This window comes from Muntiacus reevesi, chromosome 21 (genome assembly GCF_963930625.1).
Source record: "Muntiacus reevesi chromosome 21, mMunRee1.1, whole genome shotgun sequence".
NCBI classification, from domain to species: domain Eukaryota; kingdom Metazoa; phylum Chordata; class Mammalia; order Artiodactyla; family Cervidae; genus Muntiacus; species Muntiacus reevesi.
This window is the reverse complement of record NC_089269.1, coordinates 15,751,385-15,771,837: the sequence shown is the minus strand read 5'-3', so window position 1 is coordinate 15,771,837 and position 20,453 is coordinate 15,751,385.

Sequence of the window (20,453 nt, the reverse complement as noted above, 5' to 3'; positions counted from 1 at the left end):
TCAGTCTCCTCTTCACTTTCATCAAGAGGCTCTTTAGTTCCTCTTCCTTTTCTGTCATAAAGGGGGTATCATCTGCAAATCTGAGGTTATTGATATTTCTCCTGGCAATCTTGATTCCAGCTTGTGCTTCATCCAACCTAGCATTTTGCATGATGTACTCTGCATATAAGTTAAATAAACAAGGTGGCAATATACAGCCTCGACTGATTCCTTTCCAAATTTGAAGCCATTCCATTGTTCCATGTTTGATTCTAACTGCTGCATATTGACCTACATACAGATTTCTCAAGAGGCGGGTGAGGTGGGCTGGTATTCCCATCTCTTGAAGAATTTTCAGTAATTTGCTGTGATCCACACAAAGTCTTTGGCAAAGTCAATAAAGCAGAAGTAGATTTTTTTTTTTGAACTCTCTTACTTTTTCTATGATCCAACGGATGTTGGCAATTTGATCTTTGTTTCCTATGCCTTTTCTAAATCAACTTTGAACATCTGGAAGTTCTTGGTTCTCGTACTGTTGAAGCCTGGCTTCAAGAATTTTGAGTATTACTTTGAACATTCTTTGACATTGCTTTTCTTTGGGATTAGAATGAAAACTGACCTTTTCCAGTCCTGTGGCCACTGCTGAGGTTTTCAAATTTGCTGACATATTGAGTGCAGCACTTTCATGGCATCATCTTTTAGGATTTGAAATAGCTCAACTGGAATTCCATCACCTCCACTAACTTTGTTCTTAGTGATGCTTCCTAAGGCCCACTTCACTTTGCAATCCAGGCTGTCTGGCTCTAGGTGAGTGATCATACCTTCATGGTTATCTGGGTCATTAAGATTTTTCTTGTATAGTTCTTCTGTGTATTGATGCCACCTCCTTTTATATCTTCTGTTTCTGCTAGGTTCATACTGCTTCTGTCCTTTAATGTGCCAATTTTGCACGAAATGTTCCCCTGGTATCTCCAATTTTCTTGAAGAGTTCTCTCTAGTCTTTCCCATTCTATTTTCCTCTATTTCTTTGCATTGATCACTGGGGAAGGCTTTCTTATCTCTCTTTGCTATTCTTTGGAACCCTGCATTCAAATGGGTATAGCTTTCCTTTTCTCCTTTGCCTTTAGCTTCTCTTCTTTTCACAGCTAATTGTAAGTCCTCCTCAGACAGTCATTTTGCCTTTTTTCATTTCTTTTTCTTGGGGATGATCTTGATCCCTGCCTCCTGTGCAATGTCATGAACCTCTTTCAGTAGTTCTTCAATCAAACCTAATCTCTTGACTCTATCTACCACTTCCACAGTATAATCATAAGGGATTTGATTTAGGTCATACCTGAATGATCTAGTGGTTTTCCCTACTTTCTTCAAGTTAAATCTGAATTTTGCAATAAGGAAATCGTGATCTGAGCCACATTCAGTTCCTGGTTTCATTTATGCTGACTATATAGCACTTCTCCATCTTTGACTGCAAATAATATAATCAATCTGAGTTGTATTGACAATCTTGTGATGTCCATGTGTAGAATCATCTTTTGTGTTGTTGGAAGATGGTGTTTGCTCTGACCAGTACGTTCTCTAGGCAAAACTCTTAGACTTTGCCCTGCTTCATTTTGTATTCCAAGGCCAAACTGGCCTGTTATACCAGGGATCTCCTGACTTCCAACTTTTACATTCCAACTTCAGCTTTTTTGGCATTAGTTGTTGGAAGATAGACTTGGATTACAGTGATATTGAATGATTTGCCTTGGAAATGAACAGAGATCATTCTGTAGCTTTTGAGATAGTTCCCAAGGACTGCATTTCAAACTCTTGTTGACTATGAGGGTGACTCCATTTCTTCTAAGGGATTCTTGCCCACAGTAGTAGATATAATGGTCATCTGAATTAAAACTCACCCATTCCAGTCCATTTTAGTTCACTGATTCCTAAAATGTCGATTTCCACTCTTGCCATCTCCTGTTTGACCACTTTCAATTGACTTTGATTCATGGACCTAACATTCCAGATTCCTATTCAATATTGTTCTTTACAGCATCGGACTTTACTTCCATCACCAGTCACATCCACAACTGGGCATTGTTTTCACTTTAGCTCCTTCGCTTCATTCTCTGGAGTTCTCCATTCTTCTGCAGTAGTATATTGGGTACCTTCCAACCTTGGGAGTTCAGCTTTCAGTGTGATATATTTTGCCTTTTCATGCTGTTCATGGGGTTCTCAAGGCAAGAATACTGAAGTGGTTTGCCATTCCCTTCTCCAGTGGACCACGTTTTGTCAGAACTGAGGTTAACAAGTGTAGGTCCTATTGCAAATGTGCACTGATATATATCTGCTAAATTTTTATGTAATGTGTCTATGCCTATATATAGCCCTAACTTTCTTGCTACCCAAGATTTATATATGTAGTGTATATGTATGTTTTATGTATATAGATAGTTACATACACACATACATAGGTCAGCAGTAACCCTTTTTGTGTGCACAGAGCTGCAGGGGGACAATTGAACATGTAAGAGCTGTGCTTTTCTACCTAGCAATTGGAATTTAATAGAAGTATCTTGGGAACAGTTGAATGATTTGCAGTTGTTCTTTGTACTTATTTATTAATTTTAACTAATATATTTTTAAACAAAGGCAATTTACCACAAAATTTAGAATTTTTTTTTTACAAATATCTGTTCATGTAGTTTGACTTTTTTCAGGATGCTCCAATGGTTGCCTTTCTTTTATTTTTTTAATTTTTTTTTCATTTATTTTTATTAGTTGGAGGCTAATTACTTTACAGTATTGCAGTGGGTTTTGTCATACATTGACATGAATCAGCCATGGATTTACATGTATTCCCCATCCCAATCCCCCCTCCCACCTCCCTCTCTATCCAATCCCTCTGAGTCTTTCCAGAGCACCAGGCCCAAGCACTTGTCTCATGCATCCAGCCTGGGCTGGTGATCTGTTTCACTATAGATAATAGACATGTTTCGATGCTGTTCTCTCGAAACATCTCACCCTCGCCATCTGAAAGAGACATGTGCCTTTCTTTTAAAATCAAAATAATTTTAGGTACTCAAAGTGTTTTAAACACCATCACCAACCATCCTTCTGCTGAGCACCTTTCCTTGAGATTACAACTTCTGAACAATCATTCAGATATGGCAAAATTCGATAAAGATTGACATGTCTAAAGGACACCATTTGTCTGGCATTTTACCTCTAATACTTTCCAATAGAATTTTCTTCAATAGTAAGGTGTTCTATAATCTGAAAACTCAGTGGTAGCTTGTGTGGTTTCTGTGTATTTCAAATGTGACTAGGGAGGTTTAAAATTTTAAATTCCAAATGTTAAATTTCAATTTAAACTGTTTTAAATTTCACTTAAATTTAATTATACAAATTTAAATATAAGGAAATTCCCTGGTAGCTCAGTTGGTAAAGAATCTGCATGCAGTACAGGAGACCTGGGCTCAATCACAGGGTTGGGAAGATCCCCAGAGAAGGAAATGGCAACCCACTCCAGTATTCTTGCCTGAAAAATTCCATAGACAGAGGAACCTGGTAGGCTACAGTCCATGGGGTCCAAAGCCCAAATTTAACTAATGCAAATTTAAATATGTGTAGCTGCACATGGCTTGTGGCAACCATACTTTAAAAACAGTCTAGTCTAAAACTAAATAAAAAGTTTTTTCCAAGTCAGAGAACAAAAATGTCAGCTTTATTTATGCTTTATTCCTTTATCTGACCTGCCATTCAACATTACTATTTATGGTATTGTTGTTGAGTCACTAGGTCATGTCCAATTCTTTGTGACACCGTGGACTGTAGCACAAAGCTCTGGCAATTTGGCCACCTGATTCAAAAAACCAACTCCTTTATGGTATACTCATTATTTTCCAGAATTGCACTAATTAGAGAGTATTCAATCATGAGAAACATTGTATTTTCCAGAGGAAGACTCTAGGGTAAGCAGAACTATTCCCCATTCCCCAAGACACACTCAGCATACATGAAAATACCTATAGGGGGAAGATAAGCAACAAAACATAGACGTGTCATATTTATATGTCTGTGTGTTTAAGAAGTGGGTGTATCCATATATGTGAGCATGTTTATATGTTTTTGAGTCACTGACCAGATTTGCGGGTGCAGACTCCAGGAAAAGGATATTTGTGTAAGAAACTGAACAGGGAATGTCTTAAGATTGCAGAAAGAAACAATTTTGAACTGAAATGTAGTTGCAAAAACTACTTCAACTGGTCCTACAGGGAGCTCTGGGCTCAGTGGATAAGGTGGAAGATTAGAGAGAGAAAAAAGAGAGTAATGTATGCATCCTTCAGTGTCATTCTACATTTTCACCCTGAAGTGATATTATGTATTTCTTACCTTGGAAAAAATACGTATGGTTTCTTTATATGTAAATCATTTATATATATAAAAATATAGGTAACATTTATCTTTCTTGGCTATGCCAAAATATAGAATATGGAAGGAATGTCTAAACTAGTTTGAATGACTGTAAAATTAGACTACAATAGTATACATCATAATGTTAAACCATTTAGTAAACTTAATTGCTTGACCATTTTGATGGAGCTTTCTTGCAGAAAAGTATAGATATATAATACCATTATAAATATAACTATAGATGTATAATATGATTGGACTTTCCAGGTGGCGTTAGTGGTAAAGAACCTGCCTGCTAATGCAGGACACAGAAGAGACCCAGGTTCAATCCCTGGGTAGGAAGATCCCCTGGAGGAGGGCAACCCACTCCAGTATTCCTGCCTGGAGAATCTCATGGACAGAGGAGCTTAGCAGACTACAGTCCATGGGGTCACAAAGAGTCAAACATGACTGAAGTGACTTAGCATACATGCATGCACACAATATTATTACATCAAGCAATACTTATTAAAAGGAGAAATTGGCTTTCATAATAGTTTATAGCAGTAGGGTATGTTCTATCTTCCTAAGATATTTAAAATAAAATTTGAACTGTTAGAATAAAATTTATCAGACAACTTCTGAAAAACAACCAAGAGACAGAAGAAGAACCTGAACTGTATTCATTCTAGAAATGAAGGAAATAAGTTGTGATAATAATAATAAAATATCTTTGGTAACAATCACATGTGAGGATCTTATTCCACTGATTTTTTTTCACTTTTCAAAATTCTGTCAATTTTTCAACAAATACATATCAAACCTCAGATATCCTGTAGTTTACTTTATTGAGACTTTTTACTGGGGTTTCAATAAACTGGGTTTTTGTATCTATTCCAACCTAACATGTGGCAGGCTGAGTTATTCAGAAACAAACAGCGAGTCATTCCTCTCTTCCTAGATAGAGTACTTCTCATTTTTCAAAATCATATTCCAGCACATGGTAATGCAATCATCATGCTGAGACTGTCAGTAATAACCCTCACTACTCAAGTGGCTTCTTTGAACAGCTGCTTGGAAATAATTTAAAATCCCATATTCCTCAAAAGGATAACAAATAATGACTATGACTATTGGAACATTGGAGATCTTAATGAGATACTGTATAAAGACGCTTACATGATATCATCAGTGCGTCAGCAAAGAGTGCCCATTTCTGTACATCACACATTAATTATTGTCTTTAAACTTTTTGGGAACATCAAAGACATCATGTGTTCTCTACAAATACATTCAAAAACATGTGAACTTTGAGCATATATTAAGAAATATACAGCATGTTTTTCCATTTCCATGTATCATTTCAATTCTCCATGCACCAGTGTTTCTGACATAAAACACTGTTATAAAATGATAGAAAACATGAGCATCTAAATTATGAATTTCAGACTTCAGTTAAGTTCAGTTACTCAGTTGTGTCTTACTCTTTGCGACCCCATGTACTGCAGTATGCCAGGCTTCCCTGCCCATCACCAACTCCCAGAGCTTGCTCAAACTCATCCATTGAGTTGATGATGCCATCCTTCTATCTCATCCTCTTTAGTCCCCTTCTCCTACTGCCTTCTATTTTTCCCAGCATCAGGGTCTTTTCCAATGAGTTAGTTCTTCACATCAGCTGGCAAAGTACTGGAGCTTTAGCTTCAGCATCAGGCCTTCCAATGAATATTCAGGACTGATCCTTTAGGACTGACTGGTTTGATCTACTTGCAGCCCAAGGGATTCTCGAGTTTTCTCCAACACCACAGTTCAAAAGCATCAACTCTTCAGTGCTCAGCTTTATGGTCCAACTTTCACATCCATGCAGTACTTCTGGAAAATCCATAGCTTTGACTAGCTGAACCTTTGTCAGCAAAGTAATGCATCTGCTTTTTAACATGCTGTCTAGTATTGTCATAGCTTTTCTTCCAAGGAGCAAGCACCTTTTAATTTCATGGTTGCAGTCATCGTCTGCAGTGATTTTGGAGCCCAAGAAAATAAAGTCTCTCACTATTTCCATTGCTTCCACATCTATTTGTCATGAAGTAATGGGACTGGATGCAATAATCTTTTTTTTTTTTTTTTTTTTGAATATTGAGTTTTAAGCCAGCTTTTTCACTCTCCTCTTTCACTCTCAACAAGAGGCTCTTTAGTTCCTCTGCTTCCTGCCATAAACTTGGTGTCATGTGCATATCTAAGGTTATTGATATTTCTCCTGGCAATCTTGATTCCAGCTTGTACTTCATCCAGTCCGGCATTTTGCATGATGTACTCTGCATATAAGTAAGTAGGATGACAATATACAGCCTTGATGTTCTCCTTTCCAATTTGGAACCAGTCCATTGTTCCATGTCAGGTTCTAATTGTTGCTTCTTGACCTGCATACACATTTATCAGGAGGCAGGTAAGGTGGTCTGGTATTCCCATCTCTTGAAGAAATTTTCAGTTTGTTGTGATCCACACAGTCAAAGGCTTTAGCATAGTCCATGGAGCAGAAGTAGATATTTCTCTGGAGTTCTCTTGCTTTTTCTATAATCTAAAGTATGTTGGCAATTTGATGAATTTCAGACTTATGGAAAGAAATTTTTTATAACTCATTAACATTTTATATGGCTATTCAATGCCACAAATATCATATCAATTCAATTTTGCAAAAATATAACTCATAGATTAAATAGTTTGATAAAAATTCAGAAAACAGAAGGAAAAGAGAGATAACAACTATCGAGCAATGTAAGTTGATGAACACGAAACTCCTTTATGATAGAAGGTAAATATGATAGAAAACAGTTTTCAGCTTTCTACTCAGTTCAATACAGTTCTCTGTGTTGGTTGGATTCATTATGACCACATCATTTTGCTCATTTGCTCAGTTGTGTCTGACTCTCTGCAACCCCATGAACTGCAGGACATCAGGCTTCCTTCACTGTCTCTCAAACTCATGTCCATTGAGTTGATGATGACCACATCATAGTTTTGCTTAATAATTCTGACTTACAGCAAACACACACAATTAGATTATCTTTGCAGTGTTAACCAAAGGATTTGGGATCCTCTTCAACTTAATGCATTGTTGGAAAGATTGGTTTTCTTGCAGCTGGATAAAGCTTGCCTCAGGAAAGAGAATCTGTCCTTTACCACTAAGCCTTCTTTCAGAGGATCAACTGATTTGATCATGCTCACACAAGATAAACTCCCTTTTATTAACCTAAAGTCAACTGATTGCAGAATGTACTTATATCTGTGAAGCTTCCTCACTTTTCCCTTTAATTCTTGATAAGTTTTGAAATTAAATAGCTTTATTAGATAGCTTTAAGTTGGTTACTTGATTTTTTCCCGAAGATCAAGTATGTATTTTCAATTCCTGATTTCAATACTTTCTCATCAAAAGTGTTCTTGAATTTCATGTAGTTTTGACTCTTTTAATTTTTTTTTATTTTGTGAATTTTTTCACTTGTCTCTTTCATCCCCCATATTGCATCCTTTATGCTACCTCAGGTAATTTTTTTCCTCTAAGATAGATTTTTCTGTTATAGTTTTTCTCAGAGTTCCATTAGTTTCTCTAGTTTGATATATTGCCCCTTAAAATTTTATGTCTGTTTTATACTCTAATTTTTCAAAAGTAAAATGACATTGACTTATTATATATTTTCTAAAAGTGTAGTGATGAAATTTTTGGTCACAGTGCTTACATTTCTCTGTAGTAGTTTTATTTTTTTTTCTTTCCAGTGAGTACAACAATTTGGATGTTCATTATTTTGTCCATACATCTTATTGATTCTATGGTTGATATTTTTCATTTTACTTGTATTCAAATAATGTAATTAGTTCCTAACCAACATTGATCAGGACAACTAGGATGATATAATAGTAAAGGAAAGATTTGTTTGTGAAATGAAAGTGACTATTTAAGTTTAGTCTCTTAATCTTAATTTCTGCCAACACTCAGCTGCTTATAGGCTACTGCTTATAATGCAACATGGTTCTTCCCCACCAGTCGGCCTCCCTGCAGAACATACTTTCTTTAATGACTTCTCTTTGGAATTGCTCATACATAGACAACTTTCTGATGCTTTTTCATGCCAAATGAGGTTGGAAAGAGGAAACACTGTCACAGCCATAATATATGTCCCCTGTTTCAAATAAGCAATTTTGGTTTTGAATCTCAAACTGTCTCACTTAATTTGGAGAAATGCCTCAATCATACTAGTGTGAAGTTTTCAGCCATGGGTACCTTTTGTTGACATCTTTCCAAACCATTATCTATGAATAAATTGACCTCCATTTAACAGACTTACCCCATATGATAGTGTCAGAATATACAACCCTTCCTGTTATTGTTCCAAATATACATTGCATTTCATATTTTTGTCCTTCTTGATTTTAGGAGATTTCTGAAAGAAATGAAGGAAAAGACAATGAAAAGGCCACATACCCCACAAAATTTTAAACATTATACCTCTACTTGGGACTGGCCCTGTGGTTCAGTGGCAAAGAATCTGCCTGCAATATAGGAGATACAGGAGACATGGGCTTGATCCCTGAGTAGAGAAGATACCCTGGAGGAGGGCATGGCAACCTACGCCAGTATTCTCACCTAAAAAATTCCATGAACAAAGGAGCCTGGTGGGCTACAGTTCATAGGGTCACAAAGAGTCAGACACAGCAGAGTGACTGAGTATAAGCATGAGCCACTCTAGAATTCCAGGCCTACCTAGGATATTGTCTTAATCTAGTCAGTACTCCTAAGGTTCTCTAGTCTTGCTAAAGAAGATCCTTTTTACTAGTTTTATTTTGTATTTATTGATAGTTAGATGGTTTAGTCATTATAGAGCTCAAAATGAAATCTTGATTTTTTTCTCAGTTTTGAGTTAAAGTTTAGTTAGCTATTATCCAAGATTTAAGCTATTTTTTGAGCATTGTTTCAGATATTCTTTGCAACTGGTAAAAAAAAAAAAATCCATTTGTTGCTGTTTATTTGCTAAGTTATCTCCAACTCATCGCAACCTAATGAACTGCAGTACGCCAGTATTCTCTGTCCTTCAGTTATCTCCAGAGTTTGCTCAGACTCATGCCTGCTGAGTCAGTGATACTATCCAGCCATTCTTTGCTGGGCCCTTCTCCTGCACTCAATTTTTGCCAGCATCAGTCTTTCCCAATGAGTTGGCTCTTCACATCAGGTGGCCAAAGTATTGGAGTTTCTGCATCAGTCCTTCCAATGAATATTCAATGTTGATTTTCTTTAGGGTTGACTGATTTGATCTCCTTGCAGTCCAAGGGACTCTCAAGAGACTTCTACATCACCATAATTTGAAAGAATCAAATCTTTGATTTTATGGTCCAGCTCTTACATCTGTACATAACTGCTGGAAAAGCCATACTTTTGACTATACAGACTTTTGTTGGTGCAATGATGTCTCTGCTTTTTAAAATACGCTATCTACATTTGTCATAGCTTTCCTTCCAAGGATCAAGCATCTTTTAATTACAAGGCTGTAATTTTGATCCTGCTGTGAATTTTGAGCCCAAGAAAATAAAGGCTATCACTGTTTCCATCCCCCTCACTGGTTATGAAGTGATGGGCCCAGATGATCTTAGGTTTCTGAATGTTGAGTTTGAAGTGAGCGAATCTACTCTCCTCTTACACACTCATTAAGAGGCTCTTTAGTTTCTCTTAATTTCTTCCATTAGAGTGGTATCATGTGCATAATTGAGGTTGTTGATATTTCTCCCAGAATCTTGATTCCAGCTTGTGATTCATCCAGCCTGGCATTTCACGTGATGTATTCTGCATATAAATTAAATAAGCAGAGTGACAGTATACAGCCTTGATATACTCTTTTCCCAATTTTGAACCAGTTATGTTGTTCCATGTCCAGTTCTAACTGTTGCTTCTTGACCTGCATACAGGTTTCTCAAGAGGCATATAAGGCAGTCTGGTATTCCCATCTCTTTAAGAATTTTCCACAGTTTGTTGTGATCCACACAGTCAAAGGCTTAGGCATGGTCAAAGAAGCAGTTTTTCTGGAATTCCCTTGCTTTCTCTATGATATGATGAATGTTGGCAACTTGATCTCTGGGTCCTCTGCCTTTCCTAAATCCAGTTTGTTCATCTGGAAGTTTTTGGTCCATGTACTGCTGAAGCCTAGCTTCGAAGATTTTGACCATAACCTTGTTAGCATGCGAAATAAGTGCAATTGTGCAGTACTTTGAACATTCTTTGGCACTTACCTTTTTTGGGATTGGAATGAAAACTGACCTTTTCCAGTCCTGTGACCACTTCTGTTTTCCAAATTTGGAGTTTTCCAAATTTGCTGACTTATTGAGTGCAGCATTTTAACAGCATTGTTTTTTTATGATTTTAAATAGCTCAGCTAAATTCCATCACCTCCACTAGCTTTGTTCATAGTGATGCTTCCTAAGGTCCACTTGACTTCACATCCTACGATGTCTGGCCCTAGGTGACTGTGAGTGATCACACCATCATGATTATCTGGGTTGTGAAGATCTTTTTTGTACAGCTCTGTGTATTCTTGCCACCTCTTCTTACTATCTTCTGCTTTGGTTAGGTCCATACCATTTCTGTTCTTTATGAGCCCATCTTTGCATGAAATGTTCCCTTGGTAGCTCTAATTTTCTTGACAAAATCTCTAGTCTTTCCAAATCTATTGTTTTCCTCTATTTTTTTGCATTGATCACTGAGGAAGGCTCTCTTTTCTCTCCTTGCTATTCTTTGAAACTCTGCATTCAAATGAGTATATCTTTTCTTTTGTCCTTTGTTTTTCCCTTCTCTTCTTTTCACAACTATTTGTAAGGCTTCCTCAGACAGCCGTTTTGCTTTTTTGCATTTCTTTTTCTTGGGGATGATCTTGATCCCTGTCTCCTGTACAATGTCATGAAACTCTGTCCATAGTTCGTCAGGCACTCTGTATCTCAGATCTAACCCTTTCAGTCTATTTCTGACTTCCACTGTATAGTCATAAGGGATTTGATTTAGGTCATACCTGAATGGTCTAGTGGTTTCCCCCACTTTCTTCAGTTTAAGTCTGAACTTGGCAATAAGGAGTTCATGATCTGAGCCACAGTCAGCTCCCAGTATTGTTTTTGCTGACTGTATAGAGCTTCTCCATCTTTGGCTGCAAATATAATCAGTCTGATTTTGGTGTAGACCATCTGGTGTTGTCCATGTGTAGATTGAAATATATTGAAAAGAAAGCATCACAATATTTTTCAAAGGGTATCCAGTTATCCAATAAATATATTCTGCACATATATGCAGGAAAAGATAATAATAATTCCACAAATGTTGTGAAGTAATTAGCCTCCAACTAATAAAAATAAATGGAAAAAAAGGAAAAAAAATAAAATCAGTCTGATATACTACTGAAATTCAAGTGTTAATATTTCAATAACATCACCAGCCCAGTAAATATTTGAAAAAACTTGTTTGTATTCCTGCTTGAGTATATCACTGAACTTTTATGAAGTGCTTTATTATTAGGGATTAACTATAATATTACCTTTTAATGGAATCATAAATCTTTAATTAGAGTTCAATATGTTGCTGACTTAAATTGCTTTTTGATTGAAACAATTCTATTATATTATATAGAGTATGAAGAAAGAATTTCTTTTCACTGAAATAAATATCCTAATTTCTAAAGGTAAAATAGATGAACCTTGCAGTACATATCATTTTGGGGTGGCAAAACTGTACATTACCTTTTTTTAGCAAGGAGATGTTCACCTCTGCAGTGTAACATTATTCACATGCTTTTTATTGAACAGGAGAAAATCAGAATGGGAGGAAAGACTTTGAAGACCATTAGTTTCAACCACAAATGGAATCAGGATTTCTTTTCATTGCATCTATAGGGTTCAATAATATTAACACAACAATAGCAATAATAGAAGCAGCAGGAAATGTTTGCTTAAACATGCTCAATTTAGTGTATATACAAATCATATTTAATATGATTTCCATAGATAATCTAATTTATATACATTTATATATAAATATGCTTATATATATGCACACACATGTTTATGTGATTTAACATATTTAAATTAAAATATATGCCAGTTATATAAGTATAAATATAATATCAGATCAGTTTTATCTTAATATTTTCAATCTAACAGAATGAAAAATATTTTGCATTAAGATGCATCTTGATTTTGAATATCATCACATTCTTTTAATTTTCTTAATCTTTTTCAAGTAACAAACTTTTTCAGTTTCATTATTATCCTATATAAAATTGAGAAGACTGATAATGGACCAATAGTAAGAAATGATTAAATAATGAGTGAGTCATTCTTAGTATATCCTGAGAAAAGTGTTAGTTGCTAAACATGTCCAACTCTTTGTGACTGCATGGACTGTACCCACCAGGCTCTTCAGTTCATGGAATTCTCCGTTCAAGAATGCTGGAGTGGGTGGCTATTCCCTTCTCCAATATACTCTTGGTCATTGTAAATATACAAATAAAGGCTCCATTTCTTATTCCACTTATATTCCAAATAGTTATTACTAAAATATATAGTAAATACTTATTCAAAAGTTTATTATACCAGGATTTTTCATAGGTATGCAAAGTTTTCAATATTTCAAAGTAAATCAACAGTATTAAAAGAAAAATTACATGATGACATCTGTAGTAAAGCATTTGGCAAAATCCAACACCTATTCATGATAAAAACACTCAGCAAACTAGGAATAAAAGGGAACTTCTTCAACTTGGTAAATAATATTTACATAAAACCTATAACTAGCATCATCTGTACATTCTTTGAAATCTGAGTAAAAATCCTAGCAAGTTATCATAATGCACAAGCTGATTACAGAAATAAAAGACAGAATAGCCAATACAATAACTGAAAGAGAAGAACAAAGTTGAAGAACTGACAATGCTTGACTTTAAGACTTAACAGTTATCAAAACTGTGTGGTATTGGTGAAAGAACAAATAGGTCAATGGAACAGAAAAGAGAGTTCAGAAACAAAGTCTTGAAATGTAGTCAACTGATCTTTGACAAAGGAGCAAAAGCATTACAATGGATCAAAGATAGTCTTTTAAACAAATGGTACTCAAACAACTGGACATCCATGTTAAAAAAAATAAATCTGGATACAGATTTTATACCCTTCATAAAAATTAACTTAAACTAGATCACAAACCCAAATGTATTATTAAAACTCAAAGTTATAAAACTCCTAGGAGATAACATAGGGGAAAACCTTGGGTAGATGACCTTGGGTATGGTGATAACTATTTAGATAACAATGACAAGGGCATGATCCATGAAAAAAATAATTTTTGAATTGGACTTCATTAAAATTAAAACTTTCTGTCCTAGCTAGACTATGTCAAGAAAATTAGAAGATGGGCTACACCCAGGAAAAAATATTTGTAGAAGACACATCTGATAAAGAACTATTATCCAAAATATACAGAAATCTCTTAAAATTCAACAATAAGAAAACAAACAACCCCATTAAGAAAATGAGCCAAAATCTTGACAAGTGCTTCACCAATAAAGATGTAGAAATGACAAATACATGTATGAAAAGATGCTTCACATAATAAGTCTTCAGGGAATAGCAAATTAAAATAGCAAGAAGATTTTCCTACTTCACTATTAGGATTATCTAAAGAAGAAACACCATCAGCGCTTAATATTTTAAATTTCCAAGCTAGGTACAAAGTTTAAAGATATTGAACATAGCCTCTCTTTTGAATTGATTTTTCATGTGAACATAGTTTGGCCTTCTTACCCACTTGTTCATTTTGCTGAATGCATCTTTTTGTTCCACTACAATCTACCTGCTTCATATATGTAATTGTACAGTATCAACTCATTTGATTCTGAGAAACATGGCATAGAATATACATTTTATAAAATTCTAAAAGATAAATCCTGTAAGAGAAATCATTTAGGTGACCCATTATTATATGATTAAATCACTTTGAAGAAGAAAATATTTTATAGCATATTATATATATATATTTAAAATGAAAATTAATTTCAAATATTGATCATCATTCAAAGATAGGGAAAGGATTATTAAGTATTTAGTGTATGCAACATGTGAAAAATGCCATATTTAATTTTTATTCAAATATGTGACATACAATATTTCACTACATTCATGTTTACACCATAAAAATTCTATTAAGAAAGGTTTACCACCATAAGTCTAGTTATTATCTGTAATCATACAAAGTTAAGAAAATATTATTGGCTATATTCTCCATGGTGTAGATCATATACCCATGAAGTATGTACTTTATAATTGGAAGTTTATATGTCCTGACACCACCCCTAATTCATTTTTACTACCCCCAACCTCCTCTCTGCTGGCAACAACAAGTATGTGCTCTGTCTATAAGTATGGTTTTGCAGGGTTTAGGGTTTTTTCATTTGAGTTTGATTTTTTTAAAATTCCACATATAAGTGAAATCACATGGTATTTGTATTTGTCTGACTTATTTTACTCTGCTTGACTTATTTTCATATACTATTTCAGGTCTACCCAAGTTGTAACAAATGGTAAGATTTCATCCATTTTATGAATGAATTATATTCCATTATACATATGTAGGTGTGTATATACATACTCATATGTGTATAAATACAGATAACATGTTCTTTATTCATTCATCTATCCATGAACACTTAGCTCGCTTCCATATCTTGCCTATTGTAAATAATGCTGCAATGAACATAAGGGTGCGTATATCTTTTCAAGTAAGTGTTTTAGTTTTCTTCAGATAAATACCAAGAAGTGGAATTGCTGCACATAAAGTAGTTCTGTTTTTATTTTTTTTTTCATTTATTTTTATTAGTTGGAGGCTAATTACTTTACAATATTGTAGTGGGTTTTGTCATACATTGACATGAATCAGCCATGGAGTTACATGTATTCCCCATCCCGATCCCCCCTCCCACCTTCCTCTTTACCCGATCCCTTTGGGTCCTCCCAGTGCACCAGGCTCGAGCACTTGTCTCATGCTTCCACCTGGGCTGGTGATCTGTTTCACCATAGATAATATACATGTTTTGATGCTGTTCTCTCGAAACATCCCACCCTCGCCTTAGTTCTGTTTTTAATCTTTGAGGAACAACATACTGTTTTGCATAGTGGCTTCATCAATTTATATTCCAAACAACACTATTCAAAGTTTCTTTTTTTTTTTCACATTCTCTCCCACATTTGTTATTTTGTCTTTTTTTTTTATAATGGCCATTTTGACAGATATGAAGTGGTATCTAACTGTAGTTTTGATTTACACTTTTTTAGTGGTGAGTGATGTTGAGCATCTTTTCACATGTTTATTGGCCATATACATGTCTTTCTTTGAAAAAATACATATTCAGTTCCTCTGCTCATATTTTAATCAAACTATTTGGACACTGAGTTGCATGATTCCTTTACATCTCTTGGATATTAACCCTCTCATCAGATGTATCATTTGAAAACATCTCCCATTCAGTTGGTTGCCTTTTCATTTTGTTGATGGTTTCTTTCATCATACAAAAGATTTTTAGCTTAATGAAGTCCTATTTGTTTTTACTTTTGTTGCCCTTGCCTAAGGAATCAGATACAAAAATTATTTCTAAGTCCAGTGTCAAGTAGTTTATGACCTTTGTTTTCTCTTAAGAGTTTTATGGTTTCAGATTTTACATTCAAGACTATTCATTTTAAGTTTTGTATGTGGTGTAAAATAGTGGTCCAATTTCATTCTTTTGCATGTAGCTGAGTGAGTTTCCAACACCATGTGATGAAGACATGGCTTTTTTCCTCATTATATATTATTGCCTCCTTCACTGCATGTTAATTGTTTGCATATGCATGGATCTAATTTGGGCTCTCTATTCTGTCCTGCTCATCTCTGTGCCTGTTTTGTGTCAGTGCCATACTGTTTTGATTAATATATCTTCGTAGTATAGTTTGAAACCATGGAGTTTGATTCCTCCAACTTTGTTCATCTTTCTCAAGATGGCTTTGACTATTCAAAGTATCTTGTGGCTCCATACAAATCTTTGGATTATATGTTCTAGTACTGTGAAAAATGCCTTTGGTATATTCATACGGATTTCATTGAATCTGTAGAAACACAAATTTCCAAGATTGAATCATGAAGAAATAGAAAATCTGGATAGATGGTTTACTAGTAACAAGGTTGAATCAGTAATCACAAAACTCACAACAAACAAAGGCCCAGGATCATGGTGATTCACTAGTGAATTCTATCAAACATTTAAACAAATTTAATAGCTATACTTTGGGCAGTATGGACATTTTAACAATATTAATTCTTCTAACCAATGAGCATAGTGTAATTTTCCATTTTTGTTTTGTCTTATTAAATTTATTTCATCAATGTCTTATGGTTTTCAAAATTTAGGTCTTCTGCATCCTTGTTTAAATTTATTCCCAAGCATTCTATTTTTTTTTGATAAAATTATAAATGGGAATGTTTTCTTTAGTTCTCTTCTGAAACTTTGTCATTAAGGTGTAAAAATGCAACATATTTCTCTATGTTAACTTGTATCCTGCAACTTTACTGAAAAGGTTACAGGTTTTTGGTAGAGATTTTAGGATTTCCTATATAAGTTATCATGTCATCTGCTAATAGTGACAGTTTTACTTCTTTCTTTCTGTACTACTGAACAGAACTGAACCATCCTGTGCCTCTGAAGTAAATCCTACTTTATTATGGTGTACCAGTTTTGTAATGAATTGCTGAATTGGTTGCTAATATTTTGTTGAGAACTTCTGCATTAAGTTCAACATGGATATGGACCTGTGTAGCTTTTTTGTCTGGTTTTGGTTTCAGGGTAAAGCTGGTCCTATAAAATGACTTCAGAAATGTTCTCTCCTCTTCACTTTTTTCAAGTAGTTTGAGAAGTATAGTTATTAAGTCTCTAAATGCTTGATAAAATTCACTAGTGAATCACCATGGTCATGGACCTTTGTTTGTTGTGAGTTTTGTGATTACTGTTTCAATCTTGTTATACTAGTAACCAGTCTATCCCAATTTTCCATTTCTTCATGTTTCAATCTTGGAAATTTGTATGTTTTTAGATATTTTTCTATTTCTTCTGGATTGTCCAATTTGTTTGCTTATAATTATTCATAGACATCCTTTTTTTCCATTTACTTTTATTAGTTGGAGTCTAATTACTTTCCAATATTCATAGACATCTTAAAATCTATATTGTTTTCATTTGTATCATAGTGTCCTTTGATTTTTAATCCTAGCTATTGAGAATAATAAATATCCACTGTTTAAAAACAGTAATAATTAAAAATAGCAACGATCTAACTGTTTAAAAACAGACAGTCATATTAGCAAAGTAGTGTAAATAGTTAGCTAGCTCCACAATGAATACAAACAAGTATGTTGCCAAAAATCAGGTAGCCTGGATTACACTTGGAATAATGAAAGACAATATCTAATTTTCATATGAATATATGCATTCAACAACTAGAACAGGGTGGTATTTTTTATTTATTTATTTATTTTTTTAAGTTACTTAACTAACATTTAATCAAAGAACTCCCAGTTAGTATTATTTGCATAATAGTTTTTGGACTGTTTCATACAATTTCTTTAAAGTCGTGACTAGCTTTTTGTTAATAGTGAGAGGACACGACTCATGCCTTAAGGTTTACATGCATCTAATATTCTGTGCAATTAATTTTCTGCTTTTCTTTTCTTTTTTTTTTTTTTTGATGGTATCTAAGTTTTATTTTTTATTTTTTTATTAGTTGCTAATTAGAGGCTAATTACTTCACAACATTGCAGTGGGTTTTGTCATATATTGACATGAATCAGCCATGGATTTACATGTGTTCCCCATCCTGATCCCCCCTCCCACCTCCCTCTCCACCCGATTCCTCTGGGTCTTCCCAGTGCACCAGGCCTGAGCACTTGTCTCATGCATCCCACCTGGGCTGGTGATCTGTTTCACTATAGATAATATACATGCTGAATAAAAAACTGCATCAGCTACTCTATGCCTTACTAGGAAATGCAAAGATAAATGAGACATAGAACCATTTCTCATGCAAATGAACATATACTTTAGTATGTAGAAAAATAGTAAAGGGAGAAGATACTTTCTAAATTAAAGCATGTGCTATATGGAAAGTCCATTTAACTTCAATATTAAAAACTCTTCTTCCTATCTCCCTGTAACAGAATATGCAATGTATTAAAAAAAAAAAAAAAAGCACACAGTAATTTGTATTTTTCCCTTTAAGGTTAGAAAAAAATATTCACAAAGGAATTACTGTTGCAAAATTATCTCAAAATATTTTATGAGGAAAAAATACATTTTGAAACAGTATCTAATATATGAGACTTATTTTGTTCAAAACTAAAATGTGTGTGTGTGTGCACATGTAGAAATAAACCCTTATTTGAGTGTGTTTTCCATAATTATGGTTGTTTTTAAAATGTGCTGTTGGTTTATATTCTTTGATACTCTCTTATATTGTCTGACTTTTAGTAGTGATTTTACATGTATGTAATGTAAATTATATTTTATACAAATGTCTTTTATAACATATTTTATTATATATTATAAATATGTATATATATATATATAAAATAAGTGTAAGGAATACATAGTTTAACCATGAAAATCACTGATTTGAACTGTGTGGGTCCACTATACACAAATTTTTTTTCAATAAATTTAGTATTAGAAATTCACTGTTGGATAAATCTGGTTGTGGAAGGAGGGCTGACTATGGGACATGAGAGCATGGAGATTTTGGTATTCATAACTGATTCTGGAAGCAATATGCCATAGGTACAGGTGTTGGCATGCTTAAAAAACCCAGTGCTGTTCCAGAGTCAACTGTTTATTAGTTTTCAAGTATTCCAATTAGATGTTACAAATATAGGGTATTTTCCTGAATGTAGAAGGACAGACATGTAAAGGTTTATTAAATAAGTTTAAATCACTCTGTTGAGGGGGAGTAGCAGTCAGTTATTGAAACTATATAATAATATCAGTATAAAGTAGTCACTGATGCCTACAGGTCAGATTAAAGGCAAAAAGTGAAGAATTAAACATGGATAGAATACAATTAAAGAAAATAGAAAACTATTTATTTTCAAAGGTATCATACCTGCAAAATAGAAAGAGAAAATCCCAGTTTAGACCTGGAAAATATTTAAAATAGCTTATTTAGGGTCATAAAATATACTTGGTACATGACTGTATTTTAAAATGATAGCACAGATAGTGTCTCAGAAACGTTGGGAATCTTTGACATTTATATGCTGTGGGGAGATCTATGAAAAGTGGAATTTCAGTCAATCAACCAGATGGTTTCTCTGCATGATGCCAAATTGCCACCTGCTTAATAACAGTTGCATGATTAACTGTATTTCTTTTTCTTGTATCCACATGTTTGGCAAAATGTAGGAACAGTCATTATTTTATAGAATATTTTGCCTAAAAGGTTTTAATGGGACCACACATTCCAGAGCAGGTAAAAGTTTTATATTTCATAAAAATAGCACTTGTAATAAACAACACAAGCACAAAAATGTACCATATGGAATAAGTGTCCATATCATTGTGAGTCTTGCACTTATTTTTATTACTTCTAGAAAATATATTTAGACTCAGTCTTTTACCTATTTGCTACTATGTTATTTTGATTAAAAAAGTTCTGAAGGAGAATATTTATATGCAATTTTCTTAGCACAGAAGTTACTTTGCAATCCCACTCCCAGAAATGTGATTGGTAAAATAACTTAGATTGTACTGTGTGTTTTGCATAACTCATTATATGGATTTCATTTACATAAATATTAGGAAATTTAATGAATATTTTGGTTATCAACCCATTTAATAGCCCTGTCGCTATCACCCAATCCTGGGAACTTAACACTAGCTGTATAAATATAGATCACAATTTTTCTGCACAATTTATCTGCCTTATAAAATAATAAATTAATAAATTACACACTGATAATAAACTAGAAGCATTTTATCTTCGAGGGTGAATTGTGCATACTTTTAAAATAGACAGTA